Source organism: Ovis aries, chromosome 15 (genome assembly GCF_016772045.2).
Source record: "Ovis aries strain OAR_USU_Benz2616 breed Rambouillet chromosome 15, ARS-UI_Ramb_v3.0, whole genome shotgun sequence".
NCBI classification, from domain to species: Eukaryota; Metazoa; Chordata; class Mammalia; order Artiodactyla; family Bovidae; genus Ovis; species Ovis aries.
In genome coordinates, this window is record NC_056068.1 from 53384817 (window position 1) to 53412298 (window position 27482).

At 51.1% G+C, this 27482-nt stretch overlaps 1 protein-coding gene across 16 annotated transcripts in view; it reads right to left on the reverse strand.

The window, feature by feature from the left end:
• The window catches only part of GDPD5 (glycerophosphodiester phosphodiesterase domain containing 5), an 88224-nt gene that overhangs the window by 45403 nt on the left and 15339 nt on the right, over positions 1–27482 (reverse strand). For 3 of the 16 annotated variants that reach the window (XM_042233256.1, XM_012096069.4, XM_042233261.1), the window contains exon 2: positions 20027–20108. The exons of 2 other annotated variants lie outside the window; for them this stretch is intronic. The gene's annotated coding sequence lies outside the window, so the exon portion shown is untranslated. Of the gene's footprint in view, positions 1–3721; positions 3869–7702; positions 7791–10121; positions 10169–20026; positions 20109–20259; positions 20361–27482 lie in introns of all 16 variants that reach the window. 11 more of the 16 variants (XM_060400023.1, XM_042233247.1, XM_042233259.1 and 8 more) reach the window with 9 other exon arrangements.

The window sequence follows — 27482 nt, forward strand, 5'->3', positions numbered from 1 at the left end:
CTCTGCTTTTCAATATGCTATCTGGGTTGGTCATAACTTTCCTTCCAAGGAGTAAGTGTCTTTTAATTTCATGGCTGCAATCACCATCTGCAGTGATTTTAGAGCCCCAGCAGTAAAAATAAATGCGGGAGACCCGGGTTTGATCCCTGGGTTGGGAAGATCTCCAATATTCTTGCCTGGAGAATTCCATGGACAGAGGAGCCTGGCAGGCTATAGTCCATAGCGTCCAAAAGAGTCAGACATGACTGAGCACTTTCACTTTTCACAAAAAGAAATGAGCTATCAAGCCATAAAAATACATGAAGGGACCTTAAAAGCATATTGTTCAGTGACAAAAGTCAATGAGAGAAGGCTACACACTGTATGATTTCAACCATGTGACATTCAAGAAAAGGTAAAACCACGGAAGTGGTAAATGGGTTAGTGGTTGCCAGGGGTTGGAAGTGGAGTGTGCAGGTAGATTTTTAGAGCAGTGAAACTATTTCGTATGATACTATAAAGATGGATACATGTCATTACACAATTGTCAAACCACACAGTATATATAACACAAAGAGTGAACCCTAATGTAGACTGTGGACTTCAGTTAATAATATGGTATCTACACTGGCTCATCAGTTATAGCAAATGAACCCCCCTAAGATATTAATACAGGGAAAATTGTGGGGTAGGGGAGAGTACGTAGGAACTCTGCATTTTCTAGTCAATTTTTAAAAACTCTCACCAGGGATTCCCTGGTGGCTCAGATGGTAAAGAGTCTGACTGCAATGTGGGAGACCTGGGTTCAGTCCCTGGGTCAGTGAGATCCTTTGGAGAAGGAAATGGCAATCCACTCCAGTATTCATGTGTAGAAAATCCCAATAGATATGAATGGAGGTGATGGAATTTCAGTTGAGCTATTTCAAATCCTGAAAGATGATGCTGTGGAAGTGCTGCACTCAATATGCCAGCAAATTGGGAAAACTCAGCAGTGGCCACAGGACTGGAAAAGGTCAGTTTTCATTCCAATCCCAAAGAAAGGCAATGCCAAAGAATGCTCAAACTACCACACAATTGCACTCATCTCACATGCTAGTAAAGTAATGCTCAAAATTCTCCAAGCCAGGCTTCAGCAATACGTGAACCGTGAACTTCCTGATGTTCAAGCTGGTTTTAGAAAAGGCAGAGGAACCAGAGATCAAATTGCCAACATCCGCTGGATCATGGAAAAAGCAAGAGAGTTCCAGAAAAACATCTATTTCTGCTTTATTGACTATGCCAAAGCCTTTGACTGTGTGGATCACAATAAACTGTGGAAAATTCTGAAAGAGATGGGAACACCAGACCACCTGACCTGCCTCTTGAGAAATCTGTATGCAGGTCAGGAAGCAACAGTTAAAACTGGACATGGAACAACAGACTGGTTCCAAATAGGAAAAGGAGTACATCAAGGCTGTATATTGTCACCCTGCTTATTTAAATTATATGCAGAGGACATCATGAGAAATGCTGGACTGGAAGAAACACAAGCTGGAATCAAGATTGCTGGGAGAAATGTCACAAACCTGAGATATGCAGATGACACCACCCTTATGGCAGAAAGTGAAGAGGAACTAAAAAGCCTCTTGATGAAAGTGAAAGAGGAGAGTGAAAAAGTTGGCTTAAAGCTCAACATTCAGAAAACAAAGATCATGGCATTCGGTCTCATCACTTCATGGGAAATAGATGGGGAAACAGCGGAAACAGTGTCAGACTTTATTGTTTTGGGGTTCCAAAATCACTGCAGATCGTGACTGCAGCCATGAAATTAAACGATGCTTACTCCTTGGAAGGAAAGTTATGACCAACCTAGATAGTATATTCAAAATCAGGGACATTACTTTGCCGACTAAGGTCCGTCTAGTCAAGGCTATGGTTTTCCAGTAGTCATGTATGGATGTGAGGGTTGGACTGTGAAGAAAGCTGAGCACCGAAGAATTGATGCTTTTGAACTGTGGTGTTGGAGAAGACTCTTGAGAGTCCCTTGGACTGCAAGGAGATCCAACCAGTCCATCCTGAAGGAGATCAGCGCTGGGATTTCTTTGGAAGGAATGATGCTAAAGCTGAAACTCCAGTACTTTGGCCACATCATGGGAAGAGTTGACTCACTGGAAAAGACTTTGATGCTGGGAGGGATTGGGGGCAGGAGGAGAAGGGGATGACAGAGGATGAGATAGCTGGATGACATCACTGACTCGATGAACGTAAATCTGAGCGAACTCTGGGAGTTGGTGATGGACAGGGAGGCCTGGCGTGCTGCGATTCATTAACTGAACTGAAGTTAAAAAAAATAAATAAGAAATTTAAAACTCTCACCAAAAAAATCATCTAATAATTAAATATGTATATATGCTAAGTTGCTTCGTCTTGTCTGACTCTTAGCAACCCTGTAGATTGTAGCCCACCAGGCAAGAATACTGGTGTGGGTTGCCCTAGCCTTCTCCAGGGGATCTTCCCAACCCAGGGACTGAACCTGCGTCTCCTGTGCCTCCTGCATTGCAGAGAGATTCTTTACCGCTGAACCACAGGGGAAGTCCAATAATTAAACATACATGCATTTAATTTAAATATCTATATCGATTGATCGATAGATAGCTAGATCAATAAATCCAGTCCTAAGAGATTACATGATTCAGCCAAGACCAAACAGCTAACGGTGGAGAAGATAGTATTTGCAGCCAGGGCTGCCAAGTCTAAAGCCCAGTCTTTCCAAGGCACCAGCCTTAGAGGGTCTGTCTGTCCTTATTTCTACCGCCCTCTATGTCTATGACAGCCACAGCATGTGTCACTGAAAGCTGCACCTCAAAGGGCCAAGTTCAATGTTTTGGTTGGCACCAGGGCAGCAGGGGCACAGAGTGGGGCCAAGAACTCTGGGGAGGAGAGAGGACTCCCCCATCCCACCCCCACCATGGGCTCAGGGCTGGGGGAGGCAGAGACTTGACGTCCCCCTCCAGCAGCCTTCCAGCCCCCAGGGAAGGAGGCAGGGCATACGCATGGAGAAGGAACCATCACCCTTTCTCCTTGACTATGGCTGCCCTCGTGGAGTGTCAACCCCAGCCCAGCCCAGCCCCAGGGCTGGTGGGCGGAAACTGAGCTCAGTCACCAGCAGGCTGGGTGACCTCCACAAGCCTCTGGCCTCAGCTTTCCTGTCTGTATCAGGGGAGGGTCTAAACCACATCCGATGATCTCTAGGGGACTTTTTAACACTCAGCTTCTAAAACCTTTTAACCACCTGCTCTCTCCTCATTCTCAGGAGATAAGCAGAGATGGGGTTGCTCCAGGAGGATGGAAGGACAAATTTCCCAGTCCTTCCTTGTCTGGTCTGATGGGGAAGAGCCTCCTCCAACCCCAGGAACCACGGTTGGAAGTCAGCAGCCCGCCCCTGACTGGAGCAGTCAAGATCAGGATGAAAGCTGCAGGCAGGCCTGTGACAAGGGGAGAAGCCTGGTCATCCTGGGCCCCATCTCTGCCCAGGGGCTGCCACTATCTTCGACAGGAACCCAGGTATAGATAACCATGGCCTAGATAACTCACAGTGACGACTCCACACCTGACTTAGAGTGAAACCCAAGGGGTAAACGGCACAAGGCAGTGGGGACTCCTCCCTATAGTGCTTGGGGAACATGGCCCTGGAGCAAGACCAGGGCCTCCCTGTGGTCCTTCCTCGCTGCATGCCCATCCCCTGTTCCCAATGCAGCTGTACCTGGGAAGCCACCTTAGGTCAGGGCCACTCCGTCCATCTACTCATCTCAGTGCAGCAGCCCCTCCTCCAGGAACCCAGCCCCAGGTCATGGTCTCTTCTGGACCCACAACTCTTGTGCTTCCTCCAGCAGCACTGCAGGGCAGCTTCCTGGAGAGGGTGGATATCACGAGAACTCAGAAATAAGGGATGACTTCTAGCACAAGAGGGGTCTTGCTAGGCGGACAGCATAGGGAAAGCGTGGTGGCAGGGAGGGTGAGCAGGGCCTCTTCCAGGACTGAGGGCTCCAGCAGGAAGTTAAACCCCATGTCGGTTTCATCTGGTGGTGACCGTGGGGTCTGCTGCCAACAGTAGCCTCCCAGGCCACTGGGGCCCTAGGGGGCCAGCAGCAAGGCATCCCCAGACAGCTCAACAGCTGGGCTGTTTCTCCAAACAACCCACCAAACCCACAGAACAAGTCCCCGGCCACAGAGCTGCAGCTGGAGATGGGGGAGCCGAGCAGATTCCAGGCTCCTCCCCACAGCTCGCCTGTGCTTAGCTTTTGAGGAATGCTCAAAGTCACTATCTTCCCCATTGCCCGGGCCTCGTCAGATGGCTTAAACTGAGAGATGTGGGCTGCCACATCTCACTGTGTGGCCCTGGGCAAGTCACTCTATTTCTCTGGGCCTCAGAGAAAGCCCTAGATTCTAATGAAATCAGCAAAGAGGCAGACAGAGGGCAGGAAGGAAGTCTGTCACTGAAGCAGCTGCCAGTGGGGAGGGGCAGGGGCAGGAGGGCCTGGGAAGGAGGCCTGGTGGGCCAGCATACTCCCCCCCACTCCACCCCTGTCATGACCACTCATTCTTTGGGAGGAAAGCTACTGGTGGCTTAGGCTGGGGCTCAACAGGAGCCATCAAAGAATCAACCACACCCTAATTAGGGTCACTATTAATCTCTTTTCATCGTGGTGCCAGGGCCTCCTGTTTACCCAACACTTTGTCCCAGAAGATTTCTGATGGCTCTTCCTCCAGGGGAATTCCCAGCAGGCTGGCTTCACCCCAAATGTGGGTGCTTCTGCCCCTCCTATAGGGAGTGCTCCCTGTTTTTCCTCCTTTCTCAGAACCACAGTCTCTGGAATTATCTGTTCCATACCCAAGGCTCTCTAGCTCATGCAGTAAATGTTTCAGAAGCCTCTGCAATGCTGGGACCCAAGAGAGATGTACAGAGAATCAGGTGGCTCCTCCTTTCAAGGAGACAACCTCATCAGAGCAACAGCAACTATGATTATAACCACACACACAGCACTTTACAGTGTACAAAGTCTCCACACACATCGTCTCACTGAAGCGTGGCCCCAACTTCACGGGCAAGTACCAGATCCTCATTTTATGGACGAGGAAGTTGAGGCTGCTAGAGGGTAGAACAGGTTTGCTGAGCTGCATCCTTGGTTGAGGCCCTTGAGGGACTGACTTGCATGCTTGGGGCCTGGTGGGCCAGCAGCCCCCTGTCATGGGAGTTCATTCTTTGGGAGGAAAGCTTAGGGTAGCTGAATGGGGGCCAAGCTCAGGACCTTGCCCAGGACCCTTGGGTTCCCTTGGCACAGAAAGGACCTCTCCTTGGTCTTTCTTTCCCCAAATCAGGGCTGTGGGCTGGGCTGAGCAGTCACCAGGAACAGCCCACATACTCTCTAACAAGAGTCTTAGAATCGCCTCCCCCAAGGCTCGTACAATCACAGAATCCTGGTGCAATCCAACAGGGATCTCAAAACTAGCCCTGGATTTCAGACTATGACAGTCATCAAATGTCAGCACCAGGGAAGACCTGGAGCTATTCCCTCCAGCCTTCCATCCCTGCAGAAATACCCTGTACAGCTGGTGGTGGTTTCCCAGCAGACTGGCCTGCATGGGCTTGTATATGCCTCTAGACAGGCCCCTCCCTCCCTGGAGGGCCGACAGGTTCCTCTTTAAACGAGAACAGAAGGTAGGCCCTCTTAAGAGGGGCAGCCTGCCCCCAGCCACCCTCTCCCCCAGCAGCAGTGACAGGTTCCCCAGGAGCAGACAGAGTGAGCATGGGCCAGCCTGGGGCCTGGTGAAGCGAGACTTCCCCAGTCTCTCCTCCCTCCCCGGTGGACGCCCCAGTCCCTCCCAGGCGCCCAGTGATTCAGTCACAGGAACCAGGCTGGCTTTTTCCGATGCCTCTCCCTGAGTCTCTGGAAGGAGGGAGCCCTGAACAGGAGGAGGGCAGGCGGAAGCGGAGTCTGGCGGAGACAGGCCCTGAGCAAACTTGTCTCTGCCCGGTTTTTGCTCCCTGAGGGAATGGTGAGCAATGATTTATTTTATTTATTTATGCAAAATAGCAGAGTTATTATACAAACAGGCTTCCGAAGCAGGCCCTGGGGATGGGAGGAGAAGCAAGTCCTGCCATTTTAGGAATCTCTCTTGCTTCTTTCCCCTCACGCCTACCTGTCTCGCCTCACCTGCCCCTGCGCCTCCTCACACGACTGTGCTCCAAGCAACACAGCACCTCGCAGTCTTCCCTGCTCCCCCAAGCCTTTGCCAGTGCTGGGCCCTCTGCCAGGAGTGCCTCCGGCCCCCGCCCCAAATTCCGTCCATCTTAACAAATGCACTCTGGACAAAGCCTGGTCTGATCCCCCCTGCAGAAGCCCATTGCTTCCTTCTTTGTCCTCCCATCACCAGGCAGAGCTCTTGAGACATGATCACAGGCCTCTGTGCATGGTAATTATCTGTTTCCGTGGCTGCCTGGCCCGCCAGGCCAAGAGCCTCCCCAGGTGGAGATTTCTCATCCATCTGGCCCAGCTTTCCTGAAGAGTCTGCAGATGATATCTGTGACCCTGCAGGAGACAGGGACACGAGCTCCCCCAGGCCCCCTTCCCTGCTAGAGGAATCACTGCACAGCAGACCCATGTTCTTGCACGAGGTCAGCAGCAAGGAAGCTCCTGTTTGCACCGGTTAAATGTGCAAACGAAGGAACGAAGGACCATATCGGAGGCTCTTAAACCACCCAACCGCAGAGCCACTTCTGAGCCTGCTCCCAATTCTGCCTCTGAATAATAATTAGCCTTTTCCCTATTTACAGAAAAAATTAAGTTACTAAAAAAAGTCTCAAGTATTTTCTCCCACAGTTTTTTCTGAACCCTCTGCTATGTGTTCCAGGTCTAGTACAAGACGACCTCAGACTTAGCACAGAATACTGATTTCCTCACTGCCACCTGCATCTCTCCCCATCACAGCGCTCCAAGAGGAGCACAAGCTGGGCTACTTCCAGGCAAGTCTGAGAACCTGGGGCCTAAGCTTCTCTTCCCCTCTTTCAGACAGCCAGGTTTCCTTTCTGACCTTGCTCAAATGCTGAGGAGGAAAGCCCTAGGGGTTGGCTGGCCCAGGAAACCCTGATGGTTCATGCTCCTTCCATGATTCAGGCCTCTAATTCCACCATTTACCATTCATTCCTTTGGCTGACGCATCACTTTCTCCAGGATTCGTTCTTAAAAATACAAATCTCCCCTGGAAATGGGAATCCATCAGACCTCTAAACTGAAAGTCAAGGAAACTCAGTTTAATGCTTGGCTCTAGAGAGGCAATAAATCATAAGGGTTAGGAATGTGCACCCAGAGCCAGCCTGCTGAGTTTGGAACCCAGTTCTACCACTTACTAACTCAGCAGGTTCCTTAATGCCTCACACCTCAGCCTCCTTATCTGTGAAATGGAGATAATAGCACCAGCCTCATGGGCTGTTGTGAGAATTAAATGAGCTAATACCTATAAGGTGCTTTTAGGTAAGTATCTAGTCCACTGCAGAGAGCAACAGATATTATTTTTTTCTTTCTTGCCTATAAAATGGAATAATAATTCTTATTTCCCCTTTTTCCATGAACTGCAGCTCACCACTCCCATGAGAGTGAACATCATTCTGGAACCCAGTGGGCTGTTCTCTGAAGCTTGCCTCCAACTCCTTTCTGCCTGCCTCCTTCTTTGTTTTTTCCTTTACCTGGAAGAAGGTACCAGCGGCTATGAGCTGGGCTCCTGGGGGAGGGGGTCTTGTCCATGGAGGTGGTGATGTCACTTCAGTGGGAGAGCTGAGGGGACAAACCCAGTCAGATCACACATACGTCCATGCTGCCTCTCCCCTCCCCCGGGCCCTTAGTGAGCCCCAACCCTGCGCCCACCCTGTGCTGGGTATGGGGACCAGGGATGGGCTGCATCCAGTTCCTGTTCTAGGGAAGCCGCCAAGTGGGTGGGGGAGCCCGCGTGATCTGGTGGTGGACTGTGAGATCCCACACAAGCACCTCCACACGTGCTACCCACAAACTGGCCCTAACCCAGTACAGCCTGCTCCCGGAACCACCCTTGCCCCCACCAGGACCCACAGAAACATGATCTAAGGCACAGCCACCCCGGGGTGAAACCTGGGGTTGCGTCTGGCTCCTGGGAGGCAGAGGCCCGTTTGTGCTGCCCTGAGACGCGCTTTTTTGGAGGTAGACGCCAAACCAGCTGTTCTAAGGCAGCCGCTGAGGGAGGGCTGGGTGGGCTGGAGGTGGGATCTGGAGCACCGCAACGATGCGGCTGACTTCTGACTCACACACTGCTTCCCCCATCGCCAGCTCCTTCAGCCCTCCTGCCCAGGAACTGGGAGGGGAGATGACTTGGTAGTGACAGGCCATGGAGCGAGGAGAAGGGGTGCTGGGTCAGCACCACAGGCTTTGGAGGATGCTGCCACACTGCCCAGTAGGCGACACTGAGGCTGGTGGGGCCAGAGGTCTGCCTACGTCACCCAGGGAGTCAGAGCCAGAGCCAGGGTGGGACCCAGGGCAGGGGCAGCTCAAGCTGGGGTCCAGCCCAACACCAAGCCGACATGAGGAGCTTCTCCAACCCAGTCGGGGCCTGGAGCCACATACCAGCTAGAAGCACTGCCAAGACTCAGCCTTGGATGAGAGGGGGGACAGAACTGGGCTCCTAGACAGCTTTGAAATGACATCCAGCTACTGGGAGATGGACTCCTGGTGTGCCCCGAGTCCTCCTCCACTTCCAGCCCCCAGGTTTCTCAAAGAGGCCTGAATGCACTGCAATTTACAGTTTATAAAACACTTAATTTCTTCATCTCTCACAATGATCCTAAGGCCTAAGTGACAGGGATATAAATAAGCAGGGCTTCTCAAACAAATCACCTAGGGATCTTGTTGAAAGGCAGCCCAACTCAGTAGGTCTAGGCTGGGGGCTGAGATTCTACTCCTTTTTTTTTTTTTTTTTTTAAATAAGCTCTTAGGTGATGCTGATGCCACAGGTCCAGGGACCACAATTTAAGTAGCAAGAACATAGTTGGTAACGGCACACACGCTAGGGTCAGACTGCTTAAGTTAAAATATTGGCTCTTTCTTTGTGACCTTGGGCAAGTTACTTAACCTCTCTGGGCCTCAATCTCCTTATGTATAAAACAATAATCATCATAATAAAACCTACCCCATAGGGTTGATGTGAGGGTTAAATTATGTAAATTGCTTAAAGTGATGATTATCATTTCAAATTTTAAAATGGAGGCTCTGAGAGATGGACACACTCAGCAAGGGGGCGGAGGCAGGATTCAAACCCGTATCTGTTAAATATAAATCCTGCAATAACAATTTGCCACAACATGTCACAGCCATCAAGCCCTCCACCATCAGACAGACATGGATATTGAAGCCTGGAGAGCAGCCAGGAGTTGATAAGGTCACTAGAAAGTTGATTCAGAAATTCAAGTCCATGACCCCTGACCTACTGCTCTTTCCATCACACCTCACTGGCCTGCAAGACAGAGAAAGTATCCCAAGTTCCCCCTGTGGGGGTCCCAGCTCCACTGGGCAGCGGGCACCTGAAAACCTGATGTGTGTAGGAGAGGCTGCACGTGGAGGCTGCCCTTGTGCTCACCGTAGCTTGAGTTGTCCCTCACTCTCAGAGCCCTGCCTGCCAGGCTGGACGAGAACGGTCTAGCATCCCCCTTCCATCACCCATCTTCTGCACCCATTCTGTGGCACTTCTTCATTTCAGGGTCACCCAGCCCGGGGAGCAGGCAAGGAAGGAGGCAGGCCAGGCCCATCTCCACCCCCACCTTGCTTCCCAGCACGGGGCCAGCGGGAGCCTGTGAGTCACTTGAAGGAAGTGCCTGGCCCCAACAGGAAGTGGCTCTTCTAACAGAACCCTCATCCCCCAACAGAAGCTCCCTGCGGCAGGTGCTGATGAAGGAAGACTCTCCCCAGGCAGAGTCTGATGAAGGAAGGGAAGTTGACTGGGACAAAGCGACACCTATTCAGATCTTAACTGAAACTCAAATGCAACACCCATTGTCTGCACTGGGAAACCCGGTCAGAGAGCTTCTCTGCTGTGTGATATTATGTAGACCAGTGTGCCTCTCTGAGGCTCAACTCTCTCACCTGGAGGATCACAGGGTTGTACTGCAAGACCGCTATGGCCCGATATTCTACAATGAAATGAAGGATCGGAGGATGTGAATATAGGTTTTAAATAAATGAAGAAAAGCTTATATGAAAGAGATGAAACAGTGGCCGCCAATACCTAGATTCAAGCTCCAGGTGTGGTGTAAGCACTGTCATCTATCTATCGTTAGCACAGGGCAGGGATCTCGTTGGCAAGAAGGCGTCTCCTGCATCACCCTTAGGCTCAAGGAAGAAGGGTCATTGCCTTGAGCCCCACACATCACAAACACATGCTTGCAAATACATTACAGACCATACAGGAGCTTCTGTCACACATCATCCACGGGACCGCAAGCCTAATCTGCTCTCCTAACACTGCTCAGGCCCCAGAGACACTCTTCATCCCTTGGGTTTGCGGAACCAAAGGTGACTCTGTCCAGATGAAGGTCTGAGGGAGGCACAATTGCTGACAGGGTTGAGAGTAGGGTAGAGGGAGGGAAGGGGAGGGAAAGAGGATGCTACTGGCAGGAGGAAGGGGACTAAGTGGCAAGAATGCTTGTGGGGGGGCAGACAAATCAAACTTGTCTGATCCTTTCGGAGAGCGGCAACTTCTTACATAACAAAATATCCATTTCCCAGTAATGCTGAGCATCCTCTTTTTTTTTTTTTTGGCTTGTCTCCCTGTTGCAATTTGTGGTTCTAAAAGTACTCATGAATTAGTGTGGTATTCACAATAAATGCACATGGCAGCTGAGAAACATCTTACAGTATTTAACAATTCATATTACTCAGATTAATGTAACACGAAATGTGATACTAATTCTTTACAACTAGATGGACATTAAACACAAAAATGAATAGTTTCATTACAAATGAATAGTTTCATTTTTATAAAATTTTCAAAACTTTGAATTACTATATCATATATATTTAAATAATTATTTTTAAATTAGAGATTCATTAATTATGATGCATATAGTTTTAATTTCCTAGATAATTTCAAGGAATAAAATAATTTTTGAAAATATAAAATTTCCTTTCTTTATGTTTAATTTACATTTTTTATGGAAATTATTCAAATTCTGTATACATTAAATATAACTGCATTTTATTTTTGATCCTTTAGATTACTATCATCAATATACAATTTTCAAATGACGTGAAAATCTTGATTATAACAATTATAGTGATCTTGCTAACATAAAGACAACAAAGTATATTTTATGAAATAAATAACATTTGAAATATGTCTTATTACTCATCCAAATTTCCACCAGCCCACCAACAGAACACCTGGATGTGTAAGAACAACTGTCCTTGAAATTTGGTTCCTTTCAGTCATATAAAACCATAACTTTACAAAGCGGGACAACGAAACTATCTTACTCAATAGTTTCTTGGTTTGTTCTGTAACCTCCCGATATATGACACTGTGTGGCCCCCATTTGTACTTCTGTCCTGGGCCCGGAAAAGTCTAGACCAGAGCTATCTGTTGACTCCCTGCCCACCAGCTCACTTCTGTGGGGCTCAGGCCACTTGAGCTGGTGGCTCCTCCTCGCTGAGGATCAGCTGGGTGGTGAAGTCAGCCTTGTCCTCCTAAGTCTGCCTTTTAGAAAGTGCTCCTCACATGAAAGGTCCCCATGCTTAGATGTCGGCCTTATTTCCGGAGCTGACTCATACATCCTCAAGGGCCGAGGCCATGACTTGAGGGCCATCTCCCACAGACCCGGTACTCTTTAAAGTCCCTTACATTCCAGCCCCATATGCAAAGGGACCTGGATAGGAGGGCCCAGCTGCTGCTGGTTCACCAGGCTGGGAGTGCCCACTGGCTCAGACTGAGGGAATGACCTGTGGACTCCACCACTGGTTTTCTCCTTCTCTGCACTCACCTCAGCTTACTTTTACCCATGACCCCCTCCTGTCCCCTCACTCTGGGCCTACCGGTCACAGTGACCCACTCTGGGCTAAAGCCACCAGTATGCACCCTCAGCTCCCTGACATCTGAGCTGACAACTCTCCCTGTTCCCGGCCCTCCACCTTCCCAGCATCTTTCATGAAGAGCTTCCAGAAGGCAGGACCTGGGTTCTAAAGGGGGGAAGGTTGAGGAACCTGCTGGAGAGTAAAAGTTGGGAGACCTGGGTTCTGGGTGTGGCCGGGCCACTGAAAGGCAGGTCGGTCTCATCTCTAAGCTCAGGGTCTTCATTTGTCAGATGGAGATGCCACAACTCAACCCAGATGGCCTTGTGGGATTTAGGGGAGACCCAGTGAGCAGGACCTGACTGGGCTTTGTAAACTGCAAACTTCCGAACCATGCGATGGGGCCTCGTTCATCTCCTGTGTTTCCTACTTGGCCTTCCCTCTGTGAAGACACCGTCCACCATTTATGGAGGGCTGCCACGGCTTTGCATGAGGCCGACATTCCCTGTCTGTCCTCTCACTTAGCCCTCTTAACCTCGCATTACAGCACATTCTACAGATGCCAAAGCAGAGGCTCAAGAGGGTTTAGGTCTCCTGCTCAAGGGCACAGCTAAGCAAGCGGCAGAGCCAGGATTCATACTTTATCTGACTCCCAAGCGTCTAGACAACACAAATCCAGTCACCAACACATATTTCCTGAGCTTTCCAGTGTGCCCCGGGAGGCCTGGGCCAGAGGGCCAGGGGGGCCTTGGCAGCGGATCAAACCCACCCTCCAGCCTAGCCTAGGCAGAATAAGCAGACTTGTTTCCCCTGCACCCACCAGTCGTCAGCCCCTCCTGCCTGCTCCTGGGACCAGGCACTTCAGGCCACCACCTCCTCTGGGGCCTCCACCCTATGTCCACCTTCACCCCTAGGGTCTGCAGGTCCCCCAAGCTTCAGGATGGGGGCGCAGCTTTGCAGCAGACTAGACATTAAGCCCGGTGAATCAGGATCCTGCCCATCTGAGCATGGAACCTCTTACATCATATGTGGTACGAGGGGCTAATTGACTAAACAGCAGTGACTGACCACTCTGGTGTCTGGCTCAGTTCATCCTGGCCACTAGGAGGTTGGCTCAGGTTTCAAATCAGACTGGAGCTGGTAGGGACCACAGCAGAGCTGGTCAAGGTGCTCAGATAAACAGGCATGGGAGGCTGGGGGAAGTGGATCCTGGCCCTCTCACCTTCTCCCTTTGTTATACGAGCAGAAGCAAATCATTCACCTCTCAGGGTATGAATCAAGCAGGGATTAACCATGCTGAAACCATCTGCTTTTAGGTGGGCGTGTATAAAACTTTGATGAGAAACAGGGGGCACTGCAGCTCAGAGAAGGCAGGTGACTTGTCCAAGGTCACACAACAGGTGAAAGAGTCAAACTAGAATCCAGACCTGTCATGCTCTGTGGAGTTAGACCCCCAAAGGCCAGAGTGGAGAGGCCAGCTTAGGGTAACATCCCTTTATCACAGGTGCAGGAGAACGACTGGGACAAGTTCCATCAGGGCTGACCCAGGCTGACATCACCAGTTAAAGCCATCAAAGTCAGAGGCCTGGGCGCACCACTTCTGTTTATTTGTTCCTGGGATACGCTGACCCACACGAGTTCCACGAGCCATCCCTGAGCACTTCCTATGGAAAAAGTCCAGTAGACACAGCCGAGTGAGTGGGCTGGGCTGGGAAGAAAAGCCAACTTCAATTCAGGTGGGGGATGGGCCCCTGGGCCTCAACTTCCTCCCTGGTGCTCAGGGCTCCATGGCTCTGTGCAACCTCCCGGTCATCCCCAGCCCCCGCTGCAGTGCAGCTGGGGCTGGAGGTGGGGGTGGCACAGAGGCAGACTTTTCTAGAAGGGGTGACATCAGGGCATCAGACCAGCCCTGGCAGGGCTAGAGCCACTTCCTGAAGTCAAGCAGTCAGGGAGAGTTCTGGGGCACTCTGAGGGATCTACCTCTGGGTGCTGAGGGACAGGGACTGTGCCTGGGGCTGGGGGCAGAAGAGAGGCACAGGGCAGCTCTCAGAAGATCCTGCTGACCACATGATCCCGGAGCACCCACTCTGCACCCTTTCTAACAGGCGGGAAGAGCTGACACTTAACAGTGCTTCCTCAGAGCCAGGTTGTGCCTGGAGAACTCTGCCTCTCTTGTCCCCATGCACATCCCTGAGACCCCTTCACCATCCTGGGTCTCTGTTCCTCCTGAGAGCCAGCACCTGGGGAGACGTGTGGGTGAACTGCCATCAGAACTGCCGAAATCCCCTCTCCTGTGGGCACAGCCACCCCTCAGGGGTCCTTTACCAGGGACCCCCCCCGGGCGAGGTCTAAGTTTTACAGCGACCTCGCCCCTGGCAGCCAGCTCTCGGGGCTCAGCCAAGTTCCCCTCCCAGGGGCTTGGCTTGAAGTCACGCTCTTGCTGCTCCTTCTGTTTCTGGTTCCACTTTTCTTATTCTCTTAGTAATTCCCAACCCTTTCCTCTTCCCCCAGAAAACTTCCTAGTAACTCAGTTTCACATGAATTTGTGTCTCACAGTTTGCTTCTGGATTCCCCAACCCCAGACAGTTATGAGGTAGGTGCCATTCATTTTCCCATTTCAGAGATGAGGCTATGTAGCTCAGAGACTGTCAAAGACATCCAGGTGGCAGACAGCAGAACACAGGCTTGAAGTGAGCTCAGTCAGTTCAGTCGCTCAGTCGTGTCTGACTCTTTGTGACCCCATGAATCGCAGCATGCCAGGCCTCCCTGTCCATCACCAACTCCTGGAGTTCACTCAGACTCACGTCCATCGAGTCCATGATGTCATCCAGCCATCTCATCCTCGGTCGTCCCCTTCTCCTCCTGCCCCCAATCCCTCCCAGCATCAGAGTCTTTTCCAATGAGTCAACTCTTCGCATGAGGTGGCCAAAGTACTAGAGTTTCAGCTTTAGCATCACTCCTTCCAATGAACACCCAGGGCTGATCTCCTTTAGAATGGACTGGTTGGATCTCCTTGCAGTCCAAGGGACTCTCAAGAGTCTTCTCCAACACCGCAGTTCAAAAGCATCAATTCTTTGGCGCTCAGCTTTCATCACAGTCCAACCCTCACATCCATACATGACTACTGGAAAACCATAGCCTTGACTAGACGGACCTTTGCTGGCAAAGTAATGTCTCTGCTTTTGAATATGCTATCTGGGTTGGTCATAACTTTCCTTCCAAGGAGTAAATGTCTTTTAATTTCATGGCTGCAATCACCATCTGCAGTGATTTTGGAGCCCCAAAAAATAAAGTCTGACACTGTTTCCACTGTTTCCCATCTATTTCCCATGAAGTGATGGGACCAGATGCCATGATCTTCGTTTTCTGAATGTTGAGCTTTAAGCCAACTTTTTTACTCTCCTCTTTCACTTTCATCAAGAGGCTTTTTAGTTCCTCTTCACTTTCTGCCATAAGGGTGGTGTCATCTACATATCTGAGGTTACAGGCCCCTGCAAAGCCTGAACACTGACCTCTCCTGTCCACCATCAGTATCATCTGAGTCTATTTACATCCCTCCTGACCATCTGAGCTAATCTTTCTTTTTATTTTTTTACTGGAAGGAAAGCAGGAGAATATGAAGATGATCCAAGGGGGATGACTAAGTCCTTAGATTCTTGTCGTTGGCACAGATCCTGTTTTGGTCAATCCTTGTGAATCAGGGCGGGTCTGACATTCTGGGAATGCAGGAAGACTTCAAACCAACTTCATGAAAACAAGTTGTAAAAATACTGGCCGCCACTCAAAGCGGCCTGCTGATGAGCTTGGCTCCACAGAGCAGGGTTGAACAAGTTCACGAGAAGGGAGCACACAGCAGGAAAGACTTAGGTTAGATCCAGAGGAAGGACTTCCCAGTAACTGGGAGCTGGTCCAGGGATGGGGTTGGTCATGGACCCTTGGAAGCAAGCTAATCAATGTCCTGATCTTCCCAGGCCTTGCTGGTTTGAAGCATCTATGAAGTCACTTTAGTGAGCAATGGAGACGAAACAATGTGAGGCCAACCCCGCACAGTCCTAAGCTTCAACCATTAACCTGGGACCTGGTTTACCAGGATGTTCTGAGTTTGTAGGGTTTCTGCCTCCTAGGAGGTCAAAAGTACTCACAGGGGACTTCCCTGGTGGTCCAGTGGTTAGGACTGTGCTGGTGGGGGGCCCAGCTTCGACCCCTAGTTGGGGAGCTAAGATTCCATGAGCTGCACAATGAGGCAAAAAAAAAAAAAGTATCTGTGGGTAAGGACCCCCAATCCTCCCCACACCCAGTGTGGATGGAGGCCCTGGGGCTGGCAGAACCCAGGACGGCACCAGGCTGCCACCTGGCCACCTCCTCTGCCCCTGCTGTCTGCAGCCAGCCCTCTGGGTAGAGACACCTCCTCCGGGAGCCTCCCAGTACTGCCCTCAATCTTTCCCAGGATTAGAGTCTTTTCCAATGAGTCAGTTCTTCACATCAGATGGCCAAAGTATTAGAGCTTCAGCATCAGTTCTTCCAATGAATATTCAGGGTTGATTTCCTTTAGGATTGACTGGTTTGATCTCCTTGTCCCCTTTTAGACGCATTCTAACCCGTCTGCTTTTACAAGGAGGTGTCACATGGGCCATGCAAATGCATACACATAGACATACAAAAATACACCAAGAGTGCATTCCCAGGCAAATACTTATAGGTACTCAGCACCAGCACACGGGCTTGCAGAAGTACATGCAGATGCACAGACAGGCCCCATAGACACAGCTTCCTGGAAGCAGCATGGACTAGGACCGCTATCTCCTTTGGAGTACCAGCCTCGCTGGGCATTATGGGCTCTAGGAGTCAAGGTTGGCTTGGCAAGGGCTCAGGGCTGGATCTCACAGCTGCAGCTCAGGGACTTGGGGAAGGCCAGACCCCAGAGAACCACTATCTGCCTCAGTTCTTCCTTCCCTCTTAGTTTCCACAAACTCTTCCTCCAGGAAGCCCTCCCTTATCACATCCTTCCTCTCAGTGCTAGGGGGAGGAGGCTGCCCCCCAGAGGGGACAGCACCCCAATCTTCCCCTTGGACACTTTCTCATATACAGGGGAGGGCTGCACAGCTCAATCACAGCTCAGAGCTTTCAGGATCAAGGTCCCCTCCTTTTTCAGCCTTAGCCCTGCCATGCCTCCAAATCTTAGCTCAAGCGTCCCATCTGAGTAACCCCTGGCAGCTTCCCTTCCACGTGCAGCCCCAGCATCAGAAAGATAAGAGGTCAGCATGTGGGGCTCATCTAATCCGTAAGACAACCCAGCTGGGGCCAGTGTTCTCACGCTTTTTTTTTTTTACAGATGAGAAAACCACAGCTTAGAGAGACGAGGTGACGCAGGGCCATACAGCTGCTAAGACTTTCTTTTTTTTCCTTGAAATCATATTCCCAGCCATGAGCGCCCTCAGGAGGGATGCATTGGCCTCAGAGGCAGATGGGGAGTGGCAAGTGGACAGCCTGGCAGGGAGGAGCCCCCAGGACCACCGAACGTGGCCACAGCCACTTGCAGGGCAAGCGTGGGTTCCTCCATTCACTTGCTATGGGATGTGGAGCAAATCAGCAGGGCTCAGCTTCCCCATCTGTGACGTAAGCAGGGCTGGGGACCACGACCCTCAGGGTCAGTTCCATTTGGACCCGGCAATGTGGCAGAGGGGGAAGGGGAGACAATGCGGGGTGCAGGGGCTGTTCTCCATGAGGGCGTGGGGACAGAGGAGGTGGCCACTGGATATTCTCTGGCCCTGCCAGCTGCCAGGATCCTTCAGAACCCTCCTCCAAAGTAATCATCTTCCCAGAGGGTGGCAACCTTCTACTTTCCTCTGCAGGAGAGCCAATCTAAGCAGAGACTAAACGGCAAAGTATCCAATATACTGGGCTTCCCAGGTGGCTCAGGGGTAAAAATCCACCTGTCAAGGCAACAGACGCAGGAAACACGGGTTCAATCCTGGGTTGGAAAGATCTCCTGGAGAAGAAAATGGCAACCCACTCCAGTATTCTTGCCTAAAGGATCCCATGGACAGAGGAGCCTGGTGGGGTACAGTCCATGGGGTTGCCGAGTCGGACACGACTGAACGACTGAGCACGTATGCACACACGCATCCAGTATACTGGAAGGGGTGGGAAAGCAAGCCGGGTGGGTGTGCACAGCACATGCAAAGCTGATGCAAACACCCCAGGCAAACACTTGGGTATGAGTCCCCTCATTCCTGTCCTCTCTCCCTACAGCTCCGCCCCAGTCATGCTGATGTCAGCTCAGAAGCAGCTCCTCCAAGGGGCACTCCAGCCCCATACTTCACCCAAGTGCTCCCTGGGACCCATAGCATCAAACAAACCCTTTATGTTGGATTGGCCAAATGGCAAAACCCAAACAAACTTTTTGGCCAACCCAATAGTGAACTCTTCTCAACTCGGCCTCAATTCACCATCCTGGCCTCCCACACATGGGAGCCCCAGCCAAGTGGGGCTAAGTCCCTGCCCCAGGGACTCCACTCTCCAGCTCCACACCTTTACACAGCCAGTTCCCTCTGCATGGAATGCCTTCCCACTAGCCTCGGCTTGTTGAACTCCTATAGATCCCTCAGTACCTAAATGGGAAATACTGCCAGTTAGCAGGAGTCAGGTCCTAAAGTCAGCATATCACGAGTAATTGCATCTGGTCAAAATCACCCTTGACTATGTATAGCTACCATTTGTTTACAATGCCTAGGCTTTGTTCTAGATATTTCCTGTGTTTTGATTCATCTTACTCTTACACTTCTGGCAGACTGTATTTCCAAAGACATTGGCACTAATAACTCCCAGCCCACACACTCTCCTTAGAACTCTGACACTCTTACCATGGAGAGGTGGGGTCTACGTTATTACCCCCGACTTGAATCTGGGAGGGCTAGCACTGATGGCTAAAGTAACACTACAAGATTTCCAAGGCCAGGTCATCAAATGGGATGCATACTGTGGGGAAGCACAGATGAGCTCAGAGAGCAACAAAGGCCAGAGACCACATGGGGAGCCTTGAGCCAGAACTGCTCAGCAGAGCCCATCTTAAATCCTGAGCTATAGAAACTGTGCAGTAATCAAGTGATTGTTCTTACATAAAGTCACTATGTTTGGGAGTGATTTATTATATAACAGTAGTAACTAGAACATCATTATCTCCTCTTAAAAGCAGAAAAATCTGAGGCACTGAGAGGTTAAGCAACTTGCCCAAGGTCACAGAGCTAGCAACCAGCAGACCAGGATTTGAACCCAGGGAGTTTAGCCTGAGTCCACACTATTCACTGCCATGCCATACTAAGGGCCTGCAAGGTCTGACTGGTCTCCAGGCTCACAGCAGGCCTCAGGTTGTGGCTGCGGAATAAACGACTGAGAGAAGGGATGAGCAAAGAATAGCCGAGTGAGTGTGAATGAAAGCAGAGCAAGCTCCCAGGTGCAAGGCAAGGGCCTTAGATGAGCCCAAGCCATGCAAATGAGTTGGACATGACCCCCTTGTCACCTGGAGAAGGCGGTGATGAGGAAAGCCTGGCAGATGCCACCCACCTCTGCCCTTCATGGATGAGCCTGAGATGCCTGCCTCCCTGCTCCCCACCTCCCTCAGCCCTGCACGCTGCAGGATCAATCCTGGAGAGTCAGTGCCTCCTAAGAACAAGAGCTGTGGATCCTGGAGCCTGCAATGGGAAGGTGCCAGGCTGGGAGGCGGGAGAGCTTATTTTTACCCTGGCATGACCAAGGCCTAGCTGTGTGAACTTGGACAAGTCCCTGACCTTCTCTGGTCCCAGGTGCTCTCCAATGACACTGTTGTTTTAACTTGTTATTTTGTGTTGGGGTATAGCCAATTAACAATGTTATGATAGTTTCAGGTGAACAGCAAAGGGACTCAGCCATACGTATACATGGATCCATTCTCCTCCAAATTCCCCTCCCATCCAGGCCACCTCCAGTGACATTGTTCTAAGACTCACCAGATGCTGAGTTGGTCTGGTGGATGGAGGTTGAGGTGAACTTCAGTATGTGGGTCCTACAAACCCCCAAAGGGATCTGTGCCTAGGAGGAAAGCAGATAACAAGACTGAATCCCCCTACCACTCACTGGTGGCTCTCCACATGCTGGGGCATTTTCTTGTGCACCATTTCTAATCCTTGCAGCAATTTAATCTGGTATAATATCAAGTGACCAATAGCAATAGCAGACTTACCGCTCAACTGTTGCTGGAAACCAGGAATCCAACCCAGGCTCATTCAACCTCAAAACTCCTGCTCTTTCCACAGCAGCAAGAGACAGGAGCAACCTAAGGATCTATTGACAAACAAATTGATGAACAAAATGTGGTATATATATACTATGGGCTGTTATTTGGCTTTAAAAAGGAAGAAAACCTTATCCCATGCTACAACGTGAATGAACCATGAGGACATTATGTCAAGTGAAATAAGCCAATCACAACAAGACAAACACTGCATGATTCCACTTATATGAGGTATTTACAGGAATCAAATTCATAGAAACAGAAAGGAGAATGGTGGTTGCCAAGGGCTGGTGGGAGGATGAGGAGTTATTATTTAGTGGGTATAGAGTTTCAGGTGTTTGAGATGAAAACATTCTAGAGACCTGCTGTGCAACATGTGAATACAGTTAAGACTATCAACAGTATTCTTAAAAATGATTAAGATAGTATGTTTTAAGTTATGTGTTTTTTTGAACCACAATCCCACTCTTGGGTTAGATAGGGAGATTAGGAGAGGTTTTAGAGGGGAGAGTCCGGGCAGGCTTCATGGAAGAGGGGACTTTTGAGTTGGGCAGGGTTGGGGCAAGCATAGATGAGTCTGGGGCATACAGCAAAGGCTCGGGGCCTTTGGCCTTTGCCTTCCTGACTCTCAGGATCCAGCTGAGATCCCCAGCCCACTCCAGGCCCCCATGATCTCCACACAGATGTAGCACCCCACAGGGGAACAAGCCTTGGCCTGGCCTGAAGAAACACCTACTATATGTTTCCAGGCCCACTTACTTCATGACCTCAGGCCATCCCTGTTCTTCAGGGGCCTCAGTTCTCCCATCTGTACAATCAGAAGGTTACCCAGAATTCCTTCCAGTTCTCACTGGGAATAATCTGTGAGAGGGAGGGGAGGTGGGAGGTACCAGTGACCTGCCAAGAAGGGCACCAGGACACTACTGGTCAAAAGAGCAAGAATCAGAAGCTGCAGTCTTGGAACTTCCCTGGTGGTCCAGCGGCTAAGACTCCAAGCTCCCAATGCAGGGGGCCCGGGTTCAATACCTGTTCAGGGAACTAGATTCCACATGCCGCAACTAAGATTTGGTATAGTCAAATACACAAATATATTAAAATTTTAAAAAGAAGCAGCAGCCTCATGATCCTGCCCTAGGCAGCCTTTGCCCACTTCAAAGAGGAAGGGGTTAGGTCATTCCAGCTCTACACACAGGGGCCAGTGCCTGCTATGCTGTGATAGGATCACAATCCCACCTCTCAATCCAGTACAAGAGTGACACATTTGCGCTGAGAGATAGAGCCCCTCCATGCCCAGGGCTCTCTCCAAGAACCCCGACTCTCACCCCTCCCCTAACTCAGGAATCCTTTGTCCCCAGAACAGACAAGGTGGGATGGTCCCTGGCCCCAATCCCAGCTCTACCAAGTACTACCTGGGCCTCAGTGTCCTCGTCTGCATTTCGGGGACACAGATACCTCCTCTGTGAGGGTCAGAGAGGGCAAGGACACAAAACGCTGTGTCCAAGGTCTGGCATACAGTAGGTGCTTAATAAATGGCCACCATCATCAGCTCTCTTTGCAGACGATGCCATTTTCATTGATCTGTTTGTTCCTTTCAGAGGCTGGTTTGTTTGTCTGAATTCTTCCCAGAAGAGATGTTCCTGAGCGTTCCTAGGGGAACGCTGAGTGATGCTCCCCAGCCAACTGCAGGGAGGAGAAGGGAGGAGCAAAGAGCTTCGCCTGATGGAAAGTCAAATCATCACCACGTGGAAATGGAAGGGAACTCCCAGGGAAGCCCACTGGCTGCCCCAGCACCTTTAACTCACCTTCTCCCTCTCTCACCCAGAGGCGACTCACGGTAGCCTCAGATCCTGCTTCCTAAGCTCTCTGAGGCCTGGCTGAGAGGCCTGATATGATCAGGCTGCTACTTAAATCGCACAAAGCCTTCTATTCTTAGCTGAGCAGCGCCGAGCTCCCTCCCAGTTGCCTGTCAGTGCTACCAGCCCTTGGTGTAGGGGCCTGGGGTCAGTCATGACCACAAGGAGGTGGCGGGCAGCCTGGTGACCTGACTCAAGCCTGAGGCCTGCATGAGGGCTCCCTGACCCTGGATGACCAGGGGTCCACAGAGGGGTTGCCTGGGCTAGAGGGAGATGTGAATCAGAGGATCTGTGAGGTTACTTCTGCGTCTAGTCTGCTTCTTAAAGTCTTGATTTCAAACAGCCAAGATTCTAGGGTTCCATGATTCAGTGCTTCCAAGAGTTGGGGACAGAAAGATTCCATGGTTCTAAATGACCAAGTTTCCAAGGTGCTGTTGAAGATCTGAGGCTGGGCTTAGAGTATGCCCTCCCCACCCTTCCCTTTAAGAGGCAGAGGATGGCTGGCTCCATCCTGATCCTGGAGTCCCCGGCAAGAGCATCACATACAGCCCACTGGACTCAGCGCTGGGATCTGCAATACTCCCCAGCCCCCCCAGATCTGCTGGGCACAAGAGTTCCTAGGGAACTTCCTCCTAGGGAAAGGAGGTGGGGACGGGCCGGAGCTGCCCTGAGGCCCACCATCACCAGACACTGCTGGACAGGGCGTCCACTATCAGTGTCTGCCCTGGGCCAGCAGGACCAGCAAACACCTGTCAGACAGGTCTGGAAAGGCTAGGTGACCTGTCCAAGGTCAAAGCTGGGACGTGGAGGAGCCAGGGTGAGAACTCCAGGCCTGGCTGGCTTCAGAGATCATTCCTCAACTCACACTGCTTCATGTTAGCTCACAGCTTCCTGGGTCCACCTTCCCCAACATGCTCTTTCAGATGCAAAACTGAGGCCCAGAGAGAAAAAGGTCAAGTGCTCAAAGGCACAGGGAATTGGTAACAGAGCCAAGCAGGACTGTTCCCACTGACTGTCCCCCATGCCCTGACCGGGTCCCTGCCATTGATCCTTCTCTAAATCCTCTCTTTCTGCCCACCCGGAACCAGGCTTCAGGGGCAGAGCTGTGTCCTGCTCTCCGTCGCCAGCACAGCAACTGCTCCATCAGGTCATCTAAGGGACGAGCTGAGAATCAGGGGATGGGATGGTGGGTCATGACCTCATGCCCAAAGCTGGCCAGCTAAGCACAAGGAGTGACAAGGTCTGGCGAGTGCTGACCCAGTGTTGGTCAGTTCACAGGGGCATTTGTCAGAAATACTCAGAGGCTAATTAACCAGCTGTCCCATTAAGGAAAGCAAACGAGGCTTCACTGAGCTGGCGTCACAGAGCCTGCTGGTCACCAGAACAGGGAACAAACACAGCCTTGGCTTTCTGAGCCACTGGCCTGCACCCACTATGTATCAGTGGTGCTTTTTGCTTTCCAATAGAGTGTGTTTTTTCTTTTATTTTTTTTTGACTGTTCCAGGTCTTTGTTGCAACATGAGGGATCTTTAGCTGTGGCATGGAAACTCTTAGTTGAGGCATGTGGGATCTAGTTCCCTGACTAGCGCTTGAACTCAGGTTCCCTGCATTGGGAGCACAGGCTTTGCCACTCTACCACCAGGGAAGTCCTTCAATAGAGTTGTATAGGTAATTCCACAATGCTGAGAGTTAGGCGTTCTTTAACTTTCTTCTACAGGAACAAGGAGGTCAGGGACTCGCCCTAGACCACTGGCAAGAACGCAGAGTCAGGGCTGCCCCATCCCAGAGAGAATGCCCAGGTGACTCAGAGCCTCCCCTGCTGGGCTCATGAGTGGAGAATGTATCTAAGCTGCACTGATCATTTTATGGCGCTTAAGAGAAATTTCCTCTTTCCTGCTTAGAGAGAGATCACAGACCAAGTATCTAAAAAACCAATTGCTTTGTTCTGGGCTAGAACTAAATTTTTCTGCAAATCAGTGGTCTACTAAGTACCTGGCACCAGAAGGCGTCCCTCCTGCTGGGTAGTTTGATTTGACCTCACACCAATCTCAAAAGCTTTATAGCCTAGGCCGAGCCTCAGACTGGCCATGTCACAGACTCAAGGTTGCACACATAAGGGGTGGAGCTGGGACAAGAATCCAGGTGTGTCAGGGCTTTTTAAGCCAGAGGGGTGGGAGAGAATAGATATTTATGTCCACTGGGCTCTCTTTTCAATAAACTCCTTAAGTCTATGCTGCCCCCTCGCTATATCCTTCTTCCTGCCCGCCCCCTCCCCTGCCCCCAACCCTGTGCCAATGGAAGCGGAGGGAACATCTGTGATGCCTGTTGTCTACCTCCAACCCCCAGCCCTGGAGGGGCCGGAATACCATCTGGGAGCCACTCAGGAACAAGGGCACTGAGAGGGACCCTCAGAGCTCTTGGGGAATGGAGGCTGGGTACAGCCCAGCCCTACACTTCTGCACCCCCACACTGGACAGGTGGCTTTGACCAAGCACTGTGTGTGACAGGCTGCAGGGCCCCCAGATTGGAAATAAAGCAGCAGCCACACCAGAGACCTGAGTTGCTCCCACTGACACCTCCTGGGAAGCAGAGGGGAGGGAGGGTGACAGTCTTGTTCTGCCCTCGGGGACACAGGCCAGAGTCCCCCAGATAAGACAAGCCTGTTGGATCCAGTCTGTGAGCAGAACAGAAAAGTTGAGGAGGGAGCGTTCCTGACACATGCCCCACCCTTTCCCAGGGGCCAGACTCAACACTCTGCAGGCCTCTGGGGTGCAGCTGGGAGGGGTGGTGTCTGGTCCCAGGACCTAGCATTGCTTTTCCTCCTGTCGGAAGGCACACATACACAGGAGTGCAAACACGCAGGCCTGGCCTGCCTGTGCAACATGTACATAATTCATGGGCTCCGGTCGCTTTGGCCTGGATAAAGTATACCCGACAGAAGTCTGCAGGGAGATTAGCGAGTGGCCACCCGGGAGCACTTCTGGGAAAGGGGTGAGTCCCCAGAGGGCTGGGGGATTGTGGGCAGTGAGGGTCAGTTTACTATATGCTTTCACAAGTTTTATCTCATTGAATCTTCATAGAAGCCCAGTGTGGGAGTTACTATTGCTCCCATTTTACGGATGAGGAAACTGAGGCTCAGAAGTCAAGTAGCTTACCCATTTTCACACAGAAGGAAGAAGCAGAGCTCCCTATCCTGCACCAAGCTGCTTCATGCAGGCAACCCACAACCCCTGCCTAGCTCAACTCCCCTCTGCCACCCAGTTTGGGTCCTTAGAAGAGCCATCAGTGAGGACACCATGGCACTTCATCCTGAGCTCAGCAGACTGGATGCTGAAAGGAAGAGAGAATGAGGACTGAATTCCTCCAGCCAAGTCAGCCTGACCTCTGCCCTGGCAAATGTCTGGCCCATGCCCTGCTAGGGCTTCCCAGGAGACTTCAAAGCTGGGGGAGAAACAGTCTGGTCCTCCCCTGCACACATGCCAAGAATTCCCAAGAGCCCTTCAGAGCTGGAAGGGACATGCTAGGTGACCTTGAGCCCAACCATGAGCATGAGCAACTCAAGGTCCAGAGCAGGAAAGGACTTGTCCAAGATCCCATGATGGAAGAGTCCAGTCAGTCCACAAACCTCCAGGTGGGCAGCGGCCAGGTGCTGGGGACACTGGGATGAACGGCTTGGCCCTCAAGGTGCTCCCACTCAGCTGGTATTCGGACCCTTGTGAACTGCCCAGCCAGCTTCTCCAGCCCCAGCTCCAATGTCCCACCTCTCCTCCCTCTGCCTCCATCACCCCAGGCTCTACACAGGGTCCAGAAGGTGTAACTTACCGGGTTGCCACCTCTGTACCTGTGCTTCAGGCTGTTGCCTTTCCAAGAATGTCCTTCCTGGCTGGCCAGAGCCTGTCTACCCCTCCAACCCCCAGGCGACCTGCTTTTCTGTGCAGAGACTAACCCCAGATTCCTGAGCCCAGCTCAGCCCAACGGAGCCCAGGGGAAGTGCTCCTTCCCTCTTCTGAGCCTCCCCTCACTCCTGACAACATCAAGGAACTCCTGTGTGAAAATGGGTAAGCAACTTGACTTCTGAGCCTCAGTTTCCTCATCTGTAATATGGGAGCAATATTAACTCTGTCTAGGGTAAATGTTCTTGGAACTATCTCCCTCACCCACCTCTGGGCCAGCAACTACAGAGCCACTGAACTCAGCAGTAGCTGCATCACCCACTGACCTCCCACAAAGACCCCTAACAATAAAAAACAAAAGCAAAAACACTTCTTTCTTTTAGGGCTAGTATTTATCTTTCTTTAAAAACCCTTAGCGGGCACAAGGAAATGAAATGAAAGGTTCTTAGTCAGATGCATCTTGGCATTTCCAAACGCTGGCTGTGCGCCTGGCACCCAGAAGACATCTGAGAGATGTGTGTTTGGTGGATGAAAGAATCAAAATATCTCCACCATTCTCTTCCTCCTGTTGCCTGAAACTCCACCATTATTACCAATTCTTTCCTGGGGCCAAATGGTCCTCCCGCAGATCCTCTCTCAAAAGGCCAGCTGCCCGGGGCAGAAACAAGCTCTAGCTGAAGCCTTCTGTGCCAAATTGGAAAGTGATGGTATACAGATCAGCTCTCCCCTGTGTTTTCTCCAGGCTATCAGCCCCCAGACTCTGCTCTGCGACAAAGCAGCCACATGTTCAGGCAAGCTTGGGAAAGGCTGGTGGCACCTGTGCCACAGGTTGGGGATCTCTCGTGCATATCAACACAGTAAAGGCCCTGAGAAGTCCTGTTTTGAGCTATGTGACCTTACATTTCCCAAATCTATGCGTCCTGGGACCCAGAACCATCCCAGGGAATCAGGGCTCCGCAGAGCACAGTCCAGGCAGTGTGGACCAGATGGTGGGCCCAAGCCGACTGCAGGACTAGTATGTGTGCTAAAGGCAAGCCCACACTCCCCGCAGGCCAATCCAGAGGCAGATGATCCTGCCCCAGCTTTGTGACAGAAGCAGTAAATGAATGGGGCATCACAGGGCTTGCAAACAGAGCACAGGAGAGGGAAGAGGTAACAGGCCAGGCTGGAGACCTGAATTCCCACTGCACTTCTGTGCTCACTGCTGACCACTGGGCAAGGGACCTCCTCCAGCTGAGCTGAGTTTCCACTGTCTGCAAAACAGAGATAATGCTATTCTCAGGGCTGCTGCAGGCAAAGGTGGATTATAAAGTCCTGTGCTGTGTACACCATGATATACCTGTGTGTGCTCCTGGGAGGGTGTGGTCATGCCTTGATTGATCACAAGCCACTGCAGAGGTCCTCAATCAGGATGGATAGATGATGG